This window comes from Vulpes vulpes, chromosome 4 (genome assembly GCF_048418805.1).
Source record: "Vulpes vulpes isolate BD-2025 chromosome 4, VulVul3, whole genome shotgun sequence".
Lineage (NCBI taxonomy): Eukaryota > Metazoa > Chordata > Mammalia > Carnivora > Canidae > Vulpes > Vulpes vulpes.
The window spans coordinates 115,760,433-115,779,775 of NC_132783.1; the positions used below are offsets into that span (position 1 = coordinate 115,760,433).

Here is a 19,343-nt window from a genome sequence, read left to right on the forward strand (position 1 = left end):
ATATGGCACAAAAGACTTGAACAAACAGTGTGCTAAGAGACTTGACCACACTTTAAGCCTGGCTTCTACCTGTACTAGGGCCATGTCTCTAAAGGTGACCCTAGCTCCAGTGGTGAGTCTTTGCTAAATAAAAAAAATAAAAGGCAATACTGCCAAACCACAAAATGCGCATTGTTCCAATTCACACTGCCAAATCATTTTGGGTAATTCTCCACTTATTCCTCTCTGTTGTTTTCCATTTCCCACAGCCCCTAGTCCCTTCTTGTTCCCTCTCTGTCTTCCCTTTAAAAATGTTACCTTTGTCCTATTTGTTTTTTAAGGATTTTATTTATTTATTCATGAGAGACACCCAGAGAGAGGCAGAGACATAGGCAGAGAGAGAAGCAGGCTCCCTTCAGGGAGCTTGCCATGGGACTCCATCCCAGGACCCCGGGGATCACACCCTGAGCCAAAGGCAGACACTCGACCACTGAGCCACCCAGGTGCCCCTGTTACCTTCATCTTAATTGGAGTTGAGTTCAGTTTATACTAGAATCTCTGTCACCTACTGAATAAAGCTTGAATAAGATGTGTCTTGCCACCTTTACTAAGTTTTTGATGCTATTTCTCTTTGACCAGACAAGATATTTTTTCAGAAATAGAATGAAACACCGTGAAAAAGTACTGTAAGTCAGAAATGAAAGTAAGGAACATATCCAGGTTGACTCCTGGGGTTGGGGCCAGAGTGTTCTCTGAGTGGGCTCTGAATGGGCTTGGGTGGGTGAAGGTGCCATTTAATGACAGGAGAAAGTCTTGGGGGGAGCATGGAAAGAAAGGAAGGAAAAATTCAAAAACTGTTTTGAAAATGCTAATTTGACATGCCTTCATACATTCAATTATAAATAGTAATGAGTCAGATGGATATATAAATCTGGACCACAGAAAAGAATACAGGATGCAGATAAAGATTTGGGAGTCATCTTCATCCATTTGATATTTAAAGCCATGGGGTGGATGAGATCACTGTAGGAGAATGTGTAGGCAGACCAATCAGTAGAGAACTCTAACAATTAAAAGTAGAATTGAAACCAAAAATAAAATAAAAATAAAGGAGGATATATAAAGAAGAAGAAAAGTATTATGAGAGGGTGATATCCTAGACACCAAGAGAAGAGTTTCATGAAACAGAGACTGGCTACAGTAAATGGTGAGTAAGAAGTTCAGAGAAGTTTCCATTAGTTTTGGCAACATGATGATCATGGACAGGAATGGTTTTTAAAAGTAATATAAAAACCAGATTGGAGTGCATGAAGTAGTAATGGGAGATAAGAACCCAGATCCAGTGAATATAGATGAAACTTTTAAGATTTACTATTGAAAGAGAGAGATGGTGGTAGAATAAATATAATTTGGATCATGAATGGGTGATGTAAAATGTGAGAAACCAATGTATTTATATGCAATGATGCAATAGGAATGATTTGGTAAAAGGAAGAAACTGTGATGCAGGAATGGAGGACTACCAAAAGGATGTGCTTGAGGAAGTTACAGGAGCTGGGACAGAGAGCACAGGAGGAGACTAGCCCTTGACAGAAGCAATGAAAGAAGATAGAGAATTGAGGTCCAAAGAGAGTTATGTTCCAAATTTGATAACATGTATGTGAGAGTTCCCTCCGCTTCTATCTTTCAGGCAGTTGTCAGATAAGAGTGAGAGCACAGGCCTGGTAAGACATCTGAGGAAGTGAAATATAAAAGAGTTGTCTTAGGAGAAAACAGTCATCATGGTGGGAATGTTAGGCGGTGCGATTGCCCCTTTGAGGTTTGTGGTCTTGAATTTAAACTGCAATGGATTAGTCACTACACCGTATGTGTCTTTTCCATTTAGGTGCAGATGTTTATCTGTTTAGATACAGATACAGACAAGGTAAATAATTAGATTCGATCTACATTGGGTTGAGCCAGGCAAACACATTGTAGGGGTTGGTAAGGCAAGGTTATTGAGGGTTTTCACAGGGGAATGATGACCATGAGGAATAAGAAAGTCTGAATTGGGTAAAGAAACAAATAGCGTAAGAGGGGCATGGTCAGTAGTGCAAAATGGTGATGTCAAACTGGAAACCTGGTGGTGTCTATATATTGTTGGGAGAACTAGATGATAATGCAGAGGCACAAAGGTTGGCGATTAGAGAGAAAGATACTTGAAATGAGGTGATACAGTTACTGATGACCACAAGGACTAGGATGAGGTAGGACAGAAGACATGAAAATTTGTGGAGATCAAGGTGACTAATGGCTCATCTTCTTAAGACATTAAAGTCACCAGATATTCTGATAGGCAGATAACTTTTGCAAATGTGGGAGGCTCTTATTCTATAAAGATTCATTATTAAAGGCCAAAATCTTAGGTTGCAGATTACTATCAAAATCTGAAAAAATTTCCCCGAAATAGTATTGAAATCTATGACAATAGCACTCTGTAGAATTGTTACTGTACAACTCACGAAGCTATATCCAACAGTCCTGTGGACATACTTAGCCTGACCAATGGTCTAGTCCAGTTCTCAAGCAGGGATGATTTGTTTTCTTTTCTCCCCCAGGAGACAATTGGCAACGTTGGGAGACATTTTGCCTTGTAACATAAACTTGGTGTGTGTGTGTGTGCAGAGGAGAATGGCTACTGGAACCTACGGGGTAGAGGTCAAGGATGCTACTAAACATCCTATAGACAGGATAGCTCCCGGAAACAAAGAATTATCTTTATCTGGCCCTAAAGTTGAGAAACCCTAGTCTAGTCCTGCAAGCTATTTTGGGGCATTACCTGCATTTTCCTCCTAGTAGGCAGACAAGTACATTGCTCAGATAGATATGAGACAACAATGATTTTTTATTACAGCATAGGTCCATGCAGACTCCCATCAAGTAGCCAATACCTTGATTGCTCTTCCTACCCCCACCTATGTTTCTGAGGCAACTTGTTTTCATTCCTGGCTGGAGATAAAGAAAATATCTGTAATCACTAAGTCATTCAATTAATTACCTGATGCATAAAATTAAGGTAATTAAAAAGGAAGAATTAGGTCAATCCTTCTCAATTGGCTACACTCTACTTATTCTATAAGCTGTTAGTCTAATTGCAGAGCCTCCATGGACTCTGAGAAATGCCCCAGAGGTATTTCTTGTCTTCTCTCAGACATTTGCAATTTGCCAAAGGGCTTGCAATGGGAGTTCTATGTTAAGTATCCAATACCTGGGGGGCAAGTTCTGAATAATGTGCTACTTGTCCTAAGAACTTTACTTGAAGTTTTGTGCCACAGTAGGTATTTATTTCAGTTACTCATCCCAGCTTTGCCACTAAATTCACAGTATTATCCTGGAGAGGTCACTTTCCTTCTCTGGATTCAATTCACTGCCTGCAGTTTAAAGAAAAGGGGGAAATTAGGTCCTTTCCAAAGCAGAGTATTAAGAATCTCAGATTCATTCTGATAGGTGCCAAGGGATTTAACAGTGAAACTAACAGGTCTGATACGGTCTATAGTCCTCTGGGACATAATCACCAGTAAGGGAAAGACAGCTACTAAACATATAACAATGAAATATGATGGGTCATATAGCAGAAGGGCGTATTGTCAGGGTCTTGCTCCTCAGACTGGGTTCTTGAACTACCTTTATCACCATCACCTGAAAACTTGTTACAAAGGCAGGAACCCAGGTCCCCACCTCAAACTTATTGAATCAGAATCTGCAGTATAGCTAGAGCCCCCAAGTGACTCCTGGGTGCATTAAACTTTGAGAAGCATTGTCTAAGGGTCAGGAAGATCTCTCTAATAAGCAGGTGGGAATAAAGCTGAAAAGATTGGCTAGGGCCAATTTAAGCAGTTTAGGCTTCCCTTTGTAGATATTTGAAAACAGGATAAAGCATTTAAGGGGTGGCAATACTTTATCAAAGTATTTGAGAGATTTACAAAGATTCAGTTGTTTATATGTAGAACAGACTGTTAAAAGTAAACTAGGAAAAGGTAAACAGTTACTCAGCTGTCGCAAAAGTGCAGGAAATAGTATGACAATAAAATGAAGAGAAAGTAATGAGTAAAATCTAATGCTATTTTTGTATTTCAACAGCATAGTTATAAAAAAAAAAAAACAAGATTTTCTTACAATGTTAGAGTTTGTTTTCAGCCTCTGAGAGTCAAAATCAGCAGCGTGCTCTTAAGTCTCTTTCCAAAGTACTAGGAGCAAGAATTTTCAGTGGTAAGAATATGTAAAATAATATATATATTTCACATACACAAGTAAAACGTGTCTTCAGCCACTTATGGACATGAATATTTTATCATCCAAGAGTTGCTCTCTATTGCCAAAATGATCAAGTTTAAATAAACAAACAAACAAACCTAAGAATTGAGCAACATGAATAAGTGGATTAAAAACATAGATAAGTCATGTCTGTTTTTTGGGAAGGGGTGTTTCTCCACACTAACAAGCAATTTTCAAGGTCTTATAATTCAACTCAGTCCACCTGGAAATAGCACGAGATCTCATAGGTTAAGTTCCATAAGACTGTGCCTCCTACAGACACTTTTGATGCCAACCACAAGTCTAGGTTGTTTCCTGTACTTCTAACTGGCTATAAATCAGAGATTCCCAAGACTTCCTTCTCAGGTTTAATTAACTTGCTAGAGCAATTTGCAGAACTCAGAGAAACATTTCCCTACTATATTGCCGATTTATTACAAAAGGATTTAACTCAGGAACAGCTAGATGGAAGAGACACATAGGCAAAGTGTGAGGAAAGGGTAGGGAGCATCCATGCTGTCCCCAGGCATTTTTCCCCTGCACTGCCATGTATTGACTAACCCCAAAACTCTCTGTACCCTGTCCTTTCTGGGCTTTATGCAGGCTTCATTACCATAGGCATGGGTTGATTAAATCATTGGCCATTGGCAATTGAAAACAATCTCCAGACCCTCACCACTCCCCAAAGGTATGGGCGAAAGGACTGAAGGTTCCAACCCTTCAATCACAAGGATGGTTCTCCCATCAGCCAGACCCCCAACCTTAGGTTAGTTGAAGGCTTTTAGGTGACTTGTGGGCACCTCACCATTCTTATTGCAGGAAATTCCAAGGGTTTTAGGATCTGCGAGCCAGAAACCATAGACAAAGACCAAGCATTTTGATCATCTGCCTGACCGAATACATATTTCTTAGAAATCATAATATTGGGGATGCCTGGGTGGCTCAATGGTTGAGAGTCTGCCTTTGGCTCAGGGAGTGATCCCGGAGTCCCAGGATCAAGTCCCACATCAGGCTGTCTGCATGGAGCCTGCTTCTCCTCCCTCTTCTTGTGTCTCTGCCTCTCTCTGTGTGTCTTTCATGAATAAATAAATAAAATCTTTTCTAAAAATCATAATATTGCACCTATGATGACAAGATGATCAAGAGCTACCCAGGCATGTGGACATGATGAGGAGCAGATGTTGTTGCCCTCACAGAGCTAGACTCTCACCTTGTGATTCTTCTGGGTTGACAAACCTTAAACTACCAGAAAGATGCCCTGAATGTTTCAAAACTTAAGTTGGAAATTTTGAAAGAGAAGGTATATTTCCTGTGAAGGTATATTTCCTGCTGCAAATTGCTACAGATTGTTAAAAAAAAAAAAAATGAACAGAAATTTATTATCTCACAGTTCTAGAAGCCAGGGACCAAAATCAAGGTGCTGGCAGAGCCAGGCTCCCTTCTAAGCCTGGAAAGGATCCTTCCTTGTCTCTTCCAGCTTCTGTTGGTGCTGGACATTCGTTGGCGTGTGGCCATATAACTCGAACCTCTGCCTTTATCTTCACATGAACTTCTCCTCTTCCTCCAGTGCCTTCTCGTTTTCTATCTCTTATAAGGACACTTGCCATTGAATTTAGGGCCCACCAGGATAATCCAGGATGATCCCATTTTAAGCTCCTTAACTTAATTACATCTGTAAAGACCCTTTTTCACATTCACAGGTACCAAGTGTTTAGACTTGGACAAACCTTTTTTTGAGGCTACCATTCTACTTATGACAGAACATTTGCTCAGACTATGATTAGGTACTGTTAATCCAGTTATATAAATAAAGCTACAAGTCCACCAACAGATCCAACCATTGGTACCACCCTGAAGTTTCCCGGAAAACATAATGTAACAAGATATAAACCAAGCAAAGAGCTGAGGTATTAAAGAGATAAACACTGTGTCATTTCTGTAAACCACTCAGGCCATGGACCTTGAGGATCCCTTCACTGACTCTTCAGAAGTACTTAAATAAGTTGATGGAGCTTAGAAAGAAAACCAATATTCAACTGAGGAACCAATAATTTAGCCCTCTTAGGGAAAGCCTTTCAGAATCACTCATTAGTAGAGCCCTATTTAAGTAAAGAGAGGAAGAAAGCATAAACCCATGACCCTGAGGAGAGTGAGAAGTATCAACAGAATGAATTTCAAAACCAATAAAAGTGAAATGAGTCAATCGGAGAAGGACAAACATTGTATGTTCTCATTCATTTGGGGAATATAAATAATAGTGAAAGGGAATAGAAGGGAAGGGAGAAGAAATGGGTAGGAAATATCAGAAAGGGAGACAGAACATAAAGACTCCTAACTCTGGGAAATGAACTAGGGGTGGTGGAAGGGGAGGAGGGCGGGGAGTGGGGGTGAATGGGTGATGGGCACTGAGGGGGGCACTTGATGGGATGAGCACTGGGTGTTATTCTGTAAGTTGGCAAATTGAACACCAATAAAAAATAAATTTATTATTAAAAAGAAAAAATAAAGGCTCTGTGAGATTGGTGGGCTTCATAACCACTTTAGTATCTTCAATCCACTATCATTTATGGTTTTCAATGAGTGTGCCCCCAATCCCACCATGTTTATTGGATAGGTATCAATAAACATTAAAAGCATGTGATAATAAGATTTATGTTATTATTATCCCTAGTATTAAATTGTATAATTTTAAATAATCTGAATAAGAAAAAATTATTATATATAATACATAGTCAGATTTACTCACTATTATTTGAGAGTAAGTTAAATGAAAACCCATTCATCTGGCATGAAGCATTGAAATCTTTCAAAATAAAAAATATCTATATTATGCTTCTCTGAGCTTTTATAATAACTACAAAATTATCTGAAGGTAGAAATGTATGTCATGTACAGATGTGACCAAAATAAATTATATCCACAAAATGAAAAAGAATAGGTTTCTAGTCCAGGACTTGATCTTATTAAATTATTAATCTAGTCTAGAGCAAGACATTTTCTCCTCTGTGATCTTTACTGTTTCCTTTTGTCAAAAGAAGGGAATTACCATTGATGTCATGCAATGTAAGTCTAGAAAAAAAAAGAATACTGAAGTCAAATAAGTTTGGGAAATGCTGCAAAGTATATATCCTTCTTAGATATTCAGAATGCACTTTAGTATACTTAGGGTTCTGCAAAGCCTTGTAATAAAAAATATACTTATGGAAGCTATTTTTTAGATATCAACAAATTCTAAAGTTTACATGGACAAGTAACAGATCTAGATCTAGAGTAGCCAACACATGAAGAATGTCTTCAAGACATACTACCTTATTTCAAGCTTTATTATAAACTATAGTAATGAAGAAGGCATGCTATTTGTGAAAGAATAGAAACACACATTAATGGAACAGAACAGGGCGTTTAGAAATAAACTCAAATATTGTCAACTGATTTTTGACAAAGGCACAAAGGCAATTCAATGGAGAAAGAATATTATTTTCAACAAATGATGCTGGAACAACTGGAAACCTATATGCAAAACAACAACAACAACAACAACAACAAACCTACATACAAACCTTACAATTTCATACCTTACACAAGAATTAACTCAAAATGGATCATAAAAATGTAAAAGAAAAACTATAAAACATCTAAAATAAAATATAGGGAATTTAAGTCTGGTGATGAGTTTTTAGACATAACACCAAGAGTATGACCTAGAAGAGAGAAAAATTGTTAGGTCGAATTTTTTTTTTTAATTAAAACCTTTCAGTCCATGAAAGCCATTGTTAAGATAATGGGAAGAAAAGCCACAAACTAGGAGAGTATGTTATATTTGTAAAGGACTTGTATCCAAAACATGCAAAAATTTTTAAACTCAAACTCAGTAAAATAATAAAAAACCTAATTTAAAAACAAGCAGAATGTTCTATACCTACTTCACCAAAGAAGGTATAGAATGGCAAAAAAAAAGATGTCTAACATCACTTTCATTAAGGAAGTGGAAATTAAAACAAGGAGCTACTACCACACACCATTAAAATGGCTAAAATAGGGGGATTCCTGGGTGGCTCAGCAGTTTGGCACCTGCCTTTGGCCCAGGGTGCGATCCTGGAGTCCTGGGATCGAGTCCCGCATCGGGCTCCTGGCATGGAGCCTGCTTCTCCCTCTGCCTGTGTCTCTGCCTCTCTCTCTCTCTCTCTCTCTCTCTGTCTATCATAAATTAATATTTAAAAATAAAATAAAATGGCTAAAATAGAACATTTTAAATACACAATATCAATTGCTAGCAAAGATGAAAAGCAATGGGAACTCTCACTGATTGCTGGTAAAAAAAAAAAAAAAAAAAAAAAGCAAAATGCTACAATTACTCCAGAAAACAGTGTGGTAGTTTTTTGTAACATTAAACATAGTCTTACCACACAATCAAGCAATCATGCTCCTAGGTACACAACTGGTTAGACAACTCAGGTCCATATAAAAACTTGCACACAAATGTTGAGCAGCTTTGTTAATAATCTCTAAAAGCTAGAAGCAGCCAAAATATCCTTCAATAGGTGAATGAGTAAGCAAATTGTGGTATGTCCAAACAATGAACACTCACTATTCAGTGATAAAAAGGTATAAGCTATCAATCCATGTGAAGACATGAAGGAATTTTAAATGCATATTGTTAAGTGAGAGAAGTCAGTCTGAAAAGACTATATATTATATAACCTCATTCACATGATGTACATAAAAGAGTTAACAAAGGAGGCCTGAGACTGCTTTCCTTAGAAAGACGTGGCTTACAAGGTTGCTGCTTGGCTGGTGTTTCCGGACTTGGATTTCAAAGGGGGTTCCCACCATTCCAAGAATTCATAAGAGTGGATCACTGTGTCTAAACTTCCTGTGCAAACAATATGGTGTGAGTTGGACATTTTTTCTTCCACGCATCCAGGATTTTGGTACATGCTATACAGAGTGTACCTATACGACAAACCTCTCATAAAAACTCTGGGCACTGAGTCATTAGTTAGTTTCCTTGGTGGGTAACATTTTATACACATCATCATAACTCACTGCTGAGGGAATTAAGCACACCCTGTGTGACTCCTTTGGGAGAGAACTCTTGGAGGTTTGTGCCTTTTATCCTGACTTTGCCCCCATGTGCCTTTTCCTTTTGCTGCTTTTATTTTGTATTTTGTAATAAATCTTAGCTGAGAGTACTATTTGCTAAGTCCCATGAGTCTTCCTAGTGAATCATCAAACCTGGGGATGGTCCAAGAGACTCCAATATATATTACATTATGGAAGGCAAAATCAGAGTTGGTAAACACATAAATTGTTTCTTTCCTGAAGTTTGGGGAGAAGGATTTTTTTTAGGTCAGTGAAATTATTCTGTATTACACTGTACTGGTGGATATGTGATATTATGCATTTGTCAAAACCTATAAAACTTTATAGGACACAGAATGAAACTAACATATGCAAATTTAAAACATGGTTTAGGATCAGGGAATCTCAGGATGGAATGCATAATGTGGCCACAGAATCTAACTGGGGTACAATGTATGAGGATAGGATAAACCTACCTAGAAATTGATGGACTCTATAAGAGCAAAGGCAAAAGGAACTGTATACATAAGCACTGTCCTCTACTTGATAATCCGCCCCCCCCCCCATGGGGATACAAGTCAACTCTGAAACCATTAAGCATATATACTGGATTTGAACAATTAAATAACTAACTGAGTGACAGATGGTGAGAGCCAGGTTTTTCATGGTTGAAATCAGAAATTATGCATAATCAAGGGGAGGAGAATAAAATAATCCATGTGGTAGTGGTTTAGCATTAAAGACATCAGTATGAGCCTTTAATTCAGTTTAATATAGATAGAGATGGTCAAATATAGAAGTATTCATAGAGATGTTAGCTAGATAGATGATAGATAGATAGATAGATAAATAGATAGATAGATAGATAATAGACAGATAGATACCAATTGGTATGCACACATGTATTTCCTTGCTTTGTCAGCTTAGAGTGCCTGGAAGCAATGGCACCCTGGCTGCAAAAAGCACACCAGCGCTCAGCTTAGAAACTCAGGTTTCTAATATCATTCAGCAAAAACAAACAAACAAAAACCCAAAAACAAACCAACCAAAACAACAAACAAAACAGAAAAAAAGTTTCCTTGTAAAAATGACTAATTCTAGGGACAGGAAATCTATAAGATGAGCCTGAAACATCTTGTAGTGCCAAAAAGTAAGAAAGTACTAAAAAAATAAATAAATACCCATGATGATGAAGGTAGGCCAAAAGAACACAGAAAACAACTTGAAAAGTTCCCAATAGCCAAGTAGAATAATTTTGGCAACAAAATAAAGTTATATTGTACTATAACTAATGATAACAACAATTATAATACCTGGATTCATGGCATATCTTTCCAAATGGCCAATATGCAAGCTACTGCTTCCCAGGAGAAAAGAATGAAGGCCACTCAAGCCCTTCAGTGGTTTTGTTTGATTCACAGGGTCCTTGAAATTTCCTCTGATACTCACACTCAGATCTCCCAATTTCAGAGTTTCTTCTTCCAGGATACACAGCTCAAGTATGACTGGATTCTATTGCTAAAATATTTCTTCCTTGAGAGCTATTTCTGTTCAGGTCCTTCTGACAGGTGAGCAACAACTGATTGGCTTTCCATTTGGATCCAGCTTCATGTTGCCTTGTACTCAGTACCATGTGGGTTCAAGTCATGGTTCTTCTCCTTACAAAGAGGGTAGCTTGGAAGCACCATTTTATCCATGAGTTGGCATCTTACCTCTGAAAAGGAGATCATTTTACTTACCATGCCTTTATCATGTGAACATCGTCAGAGTCAAATAAGAAGATGGGTGGCAGGGCGCCTAGGTGGCTCAGTGGTTGAGCATCTGCCTTTGGCTCAGGCCATGGTCCTAGAGGCCTGAAATCAAGCCCTGCATCGCACCAGGCTCTCTGCTCAGTGGGGAGTCTGCTTCTCCCTCTCCCTCTGCCATTCCCCTCACTGTGCTCTCTGGCTCTCTCTCTCTCTCTGTCTCTGTCAAATAAATTAATAAAATCTTTAAAAAAAAAAAAAAAAAGATGGGTGCCAATAACACTGGACTACAAACACTTACCTACCTATGAAATGACTCTCTTAGATACCTTACTCTTTCCACACATTTTCTAGTACCGTCATCCTCCTGAGAAAGAGCACAGCTGACTCTCCTTTAAAAACCTACCCATCTTTCAAGGCTTATCTCAAATACCACTTCTGCCATGAAGTCCTCCCCAGTTTTTTAGTCAAAATCATTATAGTTCTTAGTACTGTTTTATTCTGCTAATCATTCCTTCCTTTGAGTTTAATTTTCTGTATATCTTTCCTGGAATAGTCATCTCATCAAGAGATATCTAAATGGTATTCTTGACCTTCTTTCCTCACTTACTGCATACGTCCAAGCAATAATTAATCCTATAATTTCACTTCCTTGGTATTTCATCCCCTAGTCCCATGGCCCCTACTACTGTATGCTTCACTGTCGCTTATCACTTGGGTAACTGCAACAGTAATTTTAACATACCCCCAAGCTCTGGTCTTACTCTGTTCCACTCAACTCCCCATTGTGCTATCAGAACAATCTTTCTAAAGTTCAAATATAATCATGTCACTGTTAATATCTTTCAGTAGTTCCCCACTGCTCTCGGAGATTAAATTCAAACTCCTCAGTATAGAATGGCTTGCCATTTTTTTGGTTTGTTTTATCAACAAAACAGTGTGATAGTGGTACAGAACAAACAAATAGACCAATTAAACAGAATCAAGAAGCCAGAAATAAATCCAAGCATATATGATCAACTAATATTTGACAAAAGAGCCAACAATATTCAGTGGAGAAAAAAAAAAGTCTCTTTAATAAATAGTACTGGGAAAATTGAATATTCACATGTAAAGCAATAAAACTAGATCCATATTTTACACCACTGACAAAAATTAAATTCAAATGGATTAAAGATATAAACGTAAGACCTGAAACTGTGAAAATCCTGGAAGAAAATACAGGAACAAAGCTTCTTGACATGGTCTTGGTAATGAGTTTTCGGATATGACACCTAAAGTATAAGCCGACAAAAGCAAAAATAAACAAGTGGGACTCCATCAAACTAAAAAGCATCTGTTCAATAAAGGAAACCATAAACGAAGGGGAAAGACAACCTACGAAATAGGAAAAAAATATTTGCAAACCACATACCTGATTAAGGGATTAATTCTAAAGCATATAAAGAATTCATACAACTCAAAATCAAAATATAAATAAGAACACAATTTAAAAACAAGCAAAGAACTTGAATAGATTCTTCTCCAAAGAATATATACAAAAGGCCAACAGGTACATAAAATGATGCTCAACATCACTAGTCATTGGGGAGATGCAAATTAAAACCACCATGAGATATTACCTCATCCCTGTTAGACTGATAATTGTAAAAAATGATAAAAGACAACAAAGGCTGATATGGATTTGGAGAGTAGGGAATCCTGTACACTGTTGGTGGGATTGTAAATTTGTACAGCCACCATGGAAAACAGTATAGGGGATCCTCAAAAAGATGAAAAATAGAACTACCACATGAATCAGAAATTCCACTTCTGGGAATACAAGCAAAAGTAGTGAAAATACTAACTTGAAAAGATATCTGCACACCATGTTCATAGTAACATTATTTGTAATAGCCAATACATGGAAACAACCTAAAGTTTCATTGATGGATGAAAGAGTGAAGAAGTTGTATGTGTGTCTACATGTACACACACACACACACACACATACACACATGGAGTATTTGTGAGCCATAAAAAAAGGAAATCCTAATATTGGTTACAATATGAATGGATCTTGAAGGCATTATGCTAAGTGAAATAAGTCAGAGAAGGATAAACACTATATGATTTCAGTTATATATGGAAAATTTTTTAAATTCATAGAAGAAGAGTAAGACTTGAGTAAGACCAGAGGCATAGGGTAAGGGGAGGGGGGAATTGGACAAAGGGGGTCAAAGGGTACAAACTTCCAGTTATAAGATAATTAAGTACTAGGAATGTCCTACATACTTCCTATTATTTTCTAATCTCCTCATCAGACTGTACTCCTTCTTTGGTAAAGGAACAATACGTACACCGTGTTTCAGGATATTCTATCACCTGTTCGGTTTTTGCTAGAAAAGACTGCTCTGAAATTAGTATTTTCCTTTTGAAATACCTGGACCCAAAGCCTAGTTTCTGGAGAATTAGCCTGGTTTATTATACTATGAACTAGTCTCCCCCTGGTTCTTTTTTTTTTTTTTTTTTAACTCTCCCCCTGGTTCTTAATAACTTATGGTAGATTAATTTCAGATACTAATCTGTTACTCAAGGAGTTTATGCTTTAAATCCAGTTTGAGGGATGATAAAGTAATTTAATTTGGTGAAACAATGTATTAGTTACAATAAGTAACTGGGTATTTTCAAACTAAACTATTGTCTCAACTAAATAGAAAACCGTCCAATTTCACAGAATCAAGTTCTTAGCCAGTTGGTTGGTCTAGCACCTCCATATTTTTCTCAAGAAGCCAAACAATGTCCTCTCATGCATGGGCTGAGTAGGTGGAAAACTAGCCAGTGTGAAATGAGGGGTAAGGAGAAGGCCTATGAGTAAGACCCCTCCAGGACCCCATCCAGGAAATACTTTTCCCTTAGAGAATTTGTATCCAAATCTGCTGCTCATTTCTTTTGCTACAGGAAATTAAATTTCTGCAATTGTTCTAAAGCAAGGGTCAGCAAACTTTCTTAAAGGGCCCTGGTAAAGAGTGTAAGTTTTGTGGGCCGAATAACAAAATCAAAGAAATTACAGAGGTACTAATATAACTGTTTCAAATGTAATCATTTAAAAATGTAAAAAAAAAAAAAAAAAAAATCCTTTTAATTTTGCAGGCTTTGTGGCTGGATTTGACCCTGGGCTGTCGTTTGCCAAACCATGCACGAGAATGTTGCTTATCCCCTTTATGATAGCTCTGTGGGTATTTAAAGATAGCACTCATAGTATGATATGCCCAAATGTTGCCCCCTACCCAATCCCTAGCTCTAGCCTTGACTTCTTTATTCCTCTCCTTTCAGGGTCTCCAGAGACCTTGGCTTAACAACACTTACAAGTTCTCTATTTTATAACATGGCACTCAGGTTTAACGTAATATTCTGGCTCTTATTTGTGTGGTGTAAATTTTGGCAAGCACCACTTATTCAGAGTCCATACGTTTATTTAGAATTCTTTTTTGTTCTCCCCTCCTACCTCTGCTTATATAAGTAAGGTCCTACTTTTCCTTTTTTTTTTTCTTTCCTGCTCATCCTTTATATCTTAACTTCAGACTTCTCAAAGCAGCCTCCTCTGACCGCCATACCCCAAATCCTGCCCTCCCTCCCCACTTTCTACCTCTGTTTTAGTGCCTTTATTTTTTCTTCATAGAATGTATCACAATTTGTAATTATTTTATTAACTTGTCTACTTGAAGGACTTTTGCTTTCTCACCTAACAAAATAAAGTAAAAGTTTTAAGAAAGCTACAATTACTTCTGGTTTTAGCCTTTGTAGAGTAGCTACTATCAGATTTAACCTCTGCTGTAAAAAGCTAAACAAAATACATAAAACAACTGTTTTCAGACATTGAACAATAACCAGTGCAAGGCTATGAGCCTCAAGAGAAGGAAAGCACATGAGGTAAAACCCTCCCAATTCACACATCAGTCTTCTTTGTGAGGGCATTTTCCAAATCGCTATGCAGAAAAATAGTCAAGCAGACAGCAGCAGTTTTGCTGGGTTGGGGAAACGGAGATCAGAGTTCACAGCTACTAAAAAGACTGGGATTTGAAGTGCAGAGAAATGAAAGAATAGCAGGAAAAGAGCCCCAAAGATATATATCAAAATCCCTCTTGGGTCCAGGGAATTGCTGTTATCAATAACGAAGCAGACAAATTATGCCCTTTGTAGACACAAAATTCCTTGAGGTTTATAAATTGCTCACCCACATCTTCCCTCATTGACCCTTCCAGCAATCAATGCACAGGAGGTGAAATGAGGAGATGAAGACTCAGAAATTGTTTAATAATGGAAGACGTTCGCAATGGGTGCAAAGCTAGAACCAGAACACATAAGAGGATGATGGGACTAATACTAACTTATATCTAACATATATTTATAATACCGATAATTATTTTGACTAACATTTATTGACCACATCCTTTATGCAGATAGTGTAGTAAACCCTTTCCATCAAGTACTTCATTTAATCAGCGAATCTACTCTAAGAAGTACTATTCTGTGCTGAATATCCATGTTCTACTCCTTTCCCCAGGGCCTCTGTTTCTAACTGATGCTTTTTCATGGGAACACTATTTCTGTATGTGTGCTTCCTTGGAACTGAGATTGTCAGTAACTGGACTCATTAACACCATTTTTTTAGTTTATTTGTCTAGATGTAAGGAGTAAATCTGTTTCCTAGCAACTCTGTCCCCTGCTCCCTCAATTTTCCCTACTCATTATCTTCCCCATGATTAACTACAAATTAGCCAAGTTATGGGCAGGTTTTAGATTTCCCAGAAATGGAAGGGGCACTTGCAGACATTTGTTCTTTTGGCATAAAGTGGCTCTAAGGACCCATGCTTACTGAGGACAAAGCAGAAAAATGGAAGTGGCCATTAATCTTAATGTGCCTGCAGATTTGAGAGCCAGGCCTCCCAGAATAACCACGTACATGCAGTCTTCTGGCTATTTCATGTAAGAACCAATGTTAACCCCAAGAGGACCCATAATTTTGGAGAAAAGGGGATCCCCATGAAATCTTCTGCAAAGTTAATTGTCAATATGGAGATTTTACTCTCAGGTCTGTAGTGAGATCCCTGAATGAACCCCAATTCTACATCCCACACTTCAATATCCTGAGAATCAGACAACTATTCAAACTCACCTGCCAAACACCCTTTGAGAAAACATGAAAATATGACACAGATACCAATATAAAATGCAACTAAGGACTCATGCAGCTCACAGCTTCCCAATCATGAATAATCTATACTGAAGACTATTTTCCCAAATACAGATTTTTTTTCTGTAGCTATTTCCTAAAAGGTTTTAGCAAAGAAATTTCAGAACTGTGTCCAGGAACCAAGGTTAATCCTGGGTGATATGAATTGTTATTTTAGTTTCATACATTTATTCTTTCCTTTGTTTATTTGATGCATATTTTTAAATACTTACCAGGTACCAAACACTGTTCTAAATGCTGAGGATATAGAAGTAAACAAGTCAAACGTCTCCATGCTAAACTTTATGAATGAATCTCTTCTTCTAGGGCTATAGTAAGATTACTCTTCCCTGCCTATGTGAAGTAAGGGCTTGATTTGGCCAATGAAATATGAACTTACTGATACGTATCACTTTGAGGTAGAAGCTTAAGAGTCAAGGTATGCTTTGCCATGTGTCCTTTCCCTCTGCCTCCCTAACTAGCCTAGTTCCTAGAGTTAGAAAAGCTCATGGGAGAACCCCTAGAAGATCCAGCATAGATATATAGCATTTTTATGTTATCATATGTCCCTGGAAAAAAATATTAAAATCTAACCTTTTCTGACTGATAGAGCCCAGTTATGAACACATATATTCAAAATTCAATCTTTCATGAAATTCACCTAAGTCCTACCTACCCTGATCATATAAAATAAAATCTAATAGTCACAGCAAGACAAACCCTGTTTCTAGGATACAGAAGAATGTTGTGATGTCTTTCAACTATAAAGGCAGCAGCAGGATACAAAGGAAAGAGCCTGAGCCTGGAAGTAGGAGGACCTAGGTCCCTGCTGCAGTTGTAAGTTGGCTCAGAATCAGGTACATGCAGGCATCTAAGAGCCCAGTACCTCACAGGTTTCCAAACCTAACCCTCCACTACATTCACCACCTGATACTGTCAAAAGAATTCTCTTAGCAGATCACTAGATCTGGGCAGGTGAACTGAAATTAAGCTCCTCAACTCATTTCGATGCATCACATAGTACTCAAAGACATAAGCCTTTTCATTAGACATGTCATGTTTTCCCATCCATTTGATAGTACCTGTCCCTCCGTCCCTGATTTGCATACCTGTTCCTGTTCTGAGATTGGGATTTTGTTCTGAACCTAAGCTTAGTGGGCTGAAGCCTCGACCACACATATGCCAATTCCTTTGTTCTGGTAGTTGAATCCCGTCAGCCAAACTCCCAGCCACTGATTTGAGTTCTGCTTAAAAGAGATGACAGGGGACAGACACTTGATAACTCTGTGATTCAGGGCAATATCACTGCTTAAAAAGAAGTCCTGCTGGGACTTACTTTGGGATATAGTACTGGCATACCAGTAAGCCCACATTCCTTTTTCAGAAAAGTTTCTTCCCCACACCTGATGAGGGGTGAGTATGTTTTAGCATGTGATCCACTGTAAGCCATAGCCAACTACACACCCAACACACACAAAAAGGCAACAAAGATCCACTAACTGGCTAGGAAATAATCAGTACCCTTCCTTGAGAGTTTGAACAAAGGAAAAAAATAGATATAATCAGATACATATAAGTTTAAACTGAGAGGTCATGTGAGTCATAGATGGTATGGTCATTTTTAGCCACACACTTACAGACTGGTTGTCTTAGAAGGTAGTATTACTGAGAGAAACCAATCAACATTTTTAAATGCATCTAGAGAGGAAAAAAAAAAAAAAAACAGACGTGAGAAAACTCAATCCTTAGGACCTTTACATCAAAGCATATGTTTTTCTGAAACAAAGTACAAAATTGTCTTTCATTTTTGTGAAATGTCCCTGTAAACTTTCAAAATTCTCCTTTATAAAGAACCAGCTACAATGAGTTCAGTTCTTTGCAAATAAAAAAATTTCCTATCTTGAATTTTCCCAAGTGGTAAACACTGGTCTTATTGTAGCCTGAAGCTTCCTTTTGGGTGTGACAAATTAGAGTACTATCTGGATTTAGGACATCCTTCCCTACCAGCCTGGGCCACTTAAAGCCCCAACATTACTCCCAGCTGAGCCAGTCTTAATTATGCAGATATTTCTCTTTTCCCCCAGCTTTATTGAGGTATGATTGACAAATAGAATTGTATAGCAAATACAATGTGATAATCTGATACACATAAACATTATGAAAGGATCACACCATTCAGCTAATTAGCACACTCATAACCACACATATTTATCTTTTTTTATGATGAGAACACTTAAACTCTATTCCCTTAGCAAATTTAAATTACACAATACAGTATTATCAACCATAGTTACCATGTAATACACTAGATCCTCAGATGTTATGCATCTTATAACTACAAGTCTGCACCCTTTTACTAACTTCTCCCCATATTCCCAACCACCCAGCCCCTGGAAACCACCATTCTACTCTATTTTTATGAAGCCAATTTTCTTTTTTTAAAAAATTCCACATAAAGTAATACCATGCAGCATTGATTTATCTCCATCCAGCTTATTTCACTTAGTATTAATAATGCCCTTTGGTTTCATCCATGTTGTCACAAGTGACAGGATTTTCTTCTTTTTATGACTGAATACTATTCCATTGTATCCTTGTGCGTGTGTGTGTATTACATTTCCTTTATCTATTCATCCATTGAGAGACACTAAGTTGTATTTATTTTTATGTCTTGGCTATTGTGAATAATGTGACAACAAACAGGTGTGAAGTGATATCTCATTGTGGTTTTGACTTACATTTCACTGATGGTTAGTATCTTAAGCACCTTTTCAAGTATTTTTTGGCCATTTATGTATATTATTTGGGGAAAAATGTCTATTCAGGTCCTCTTCCTTTTTTGATTGGATTATTTGTTTTTTTGCTATTGAGTTGTATGGATTTCTTATGTATTTTGGATATTAACCTCTTATCAGATATGTGGTTTGCAACTATCTTCTCTCATTCCATAGGCTAACTTTTCATTTTGTTATGGTTTTCTTTGCTGAGCAGAAGCTTTTTAGTTTGATGTAGCCCCAACTTGCTTATTC

General features: G+C 37.6%; 1 long non-coding RNA gene across 1 annotated transcript in view; it reads right to left on the minus strand.

The window, feature by feature from the left end:
* LOC140598665 (uncharacterized) overlaps positions 1-14,573 on the minus strand; it is a 23,420-nt gene extending 8,847 nt beyond the window's left edge. Inside the window, exon 1 of the long non-coding RNA XR_012001208.1 lies at positions 10,804-14,573. This is a non-coding gene — a long non-coding RNA (uncharacterized lncRNA). The remainder of the gene's footprint in view (positions 1-10,803) is intronic.
* Between the last annotated feature and the right edge of the window lie 4,770 nt (positions 14,574-19,343).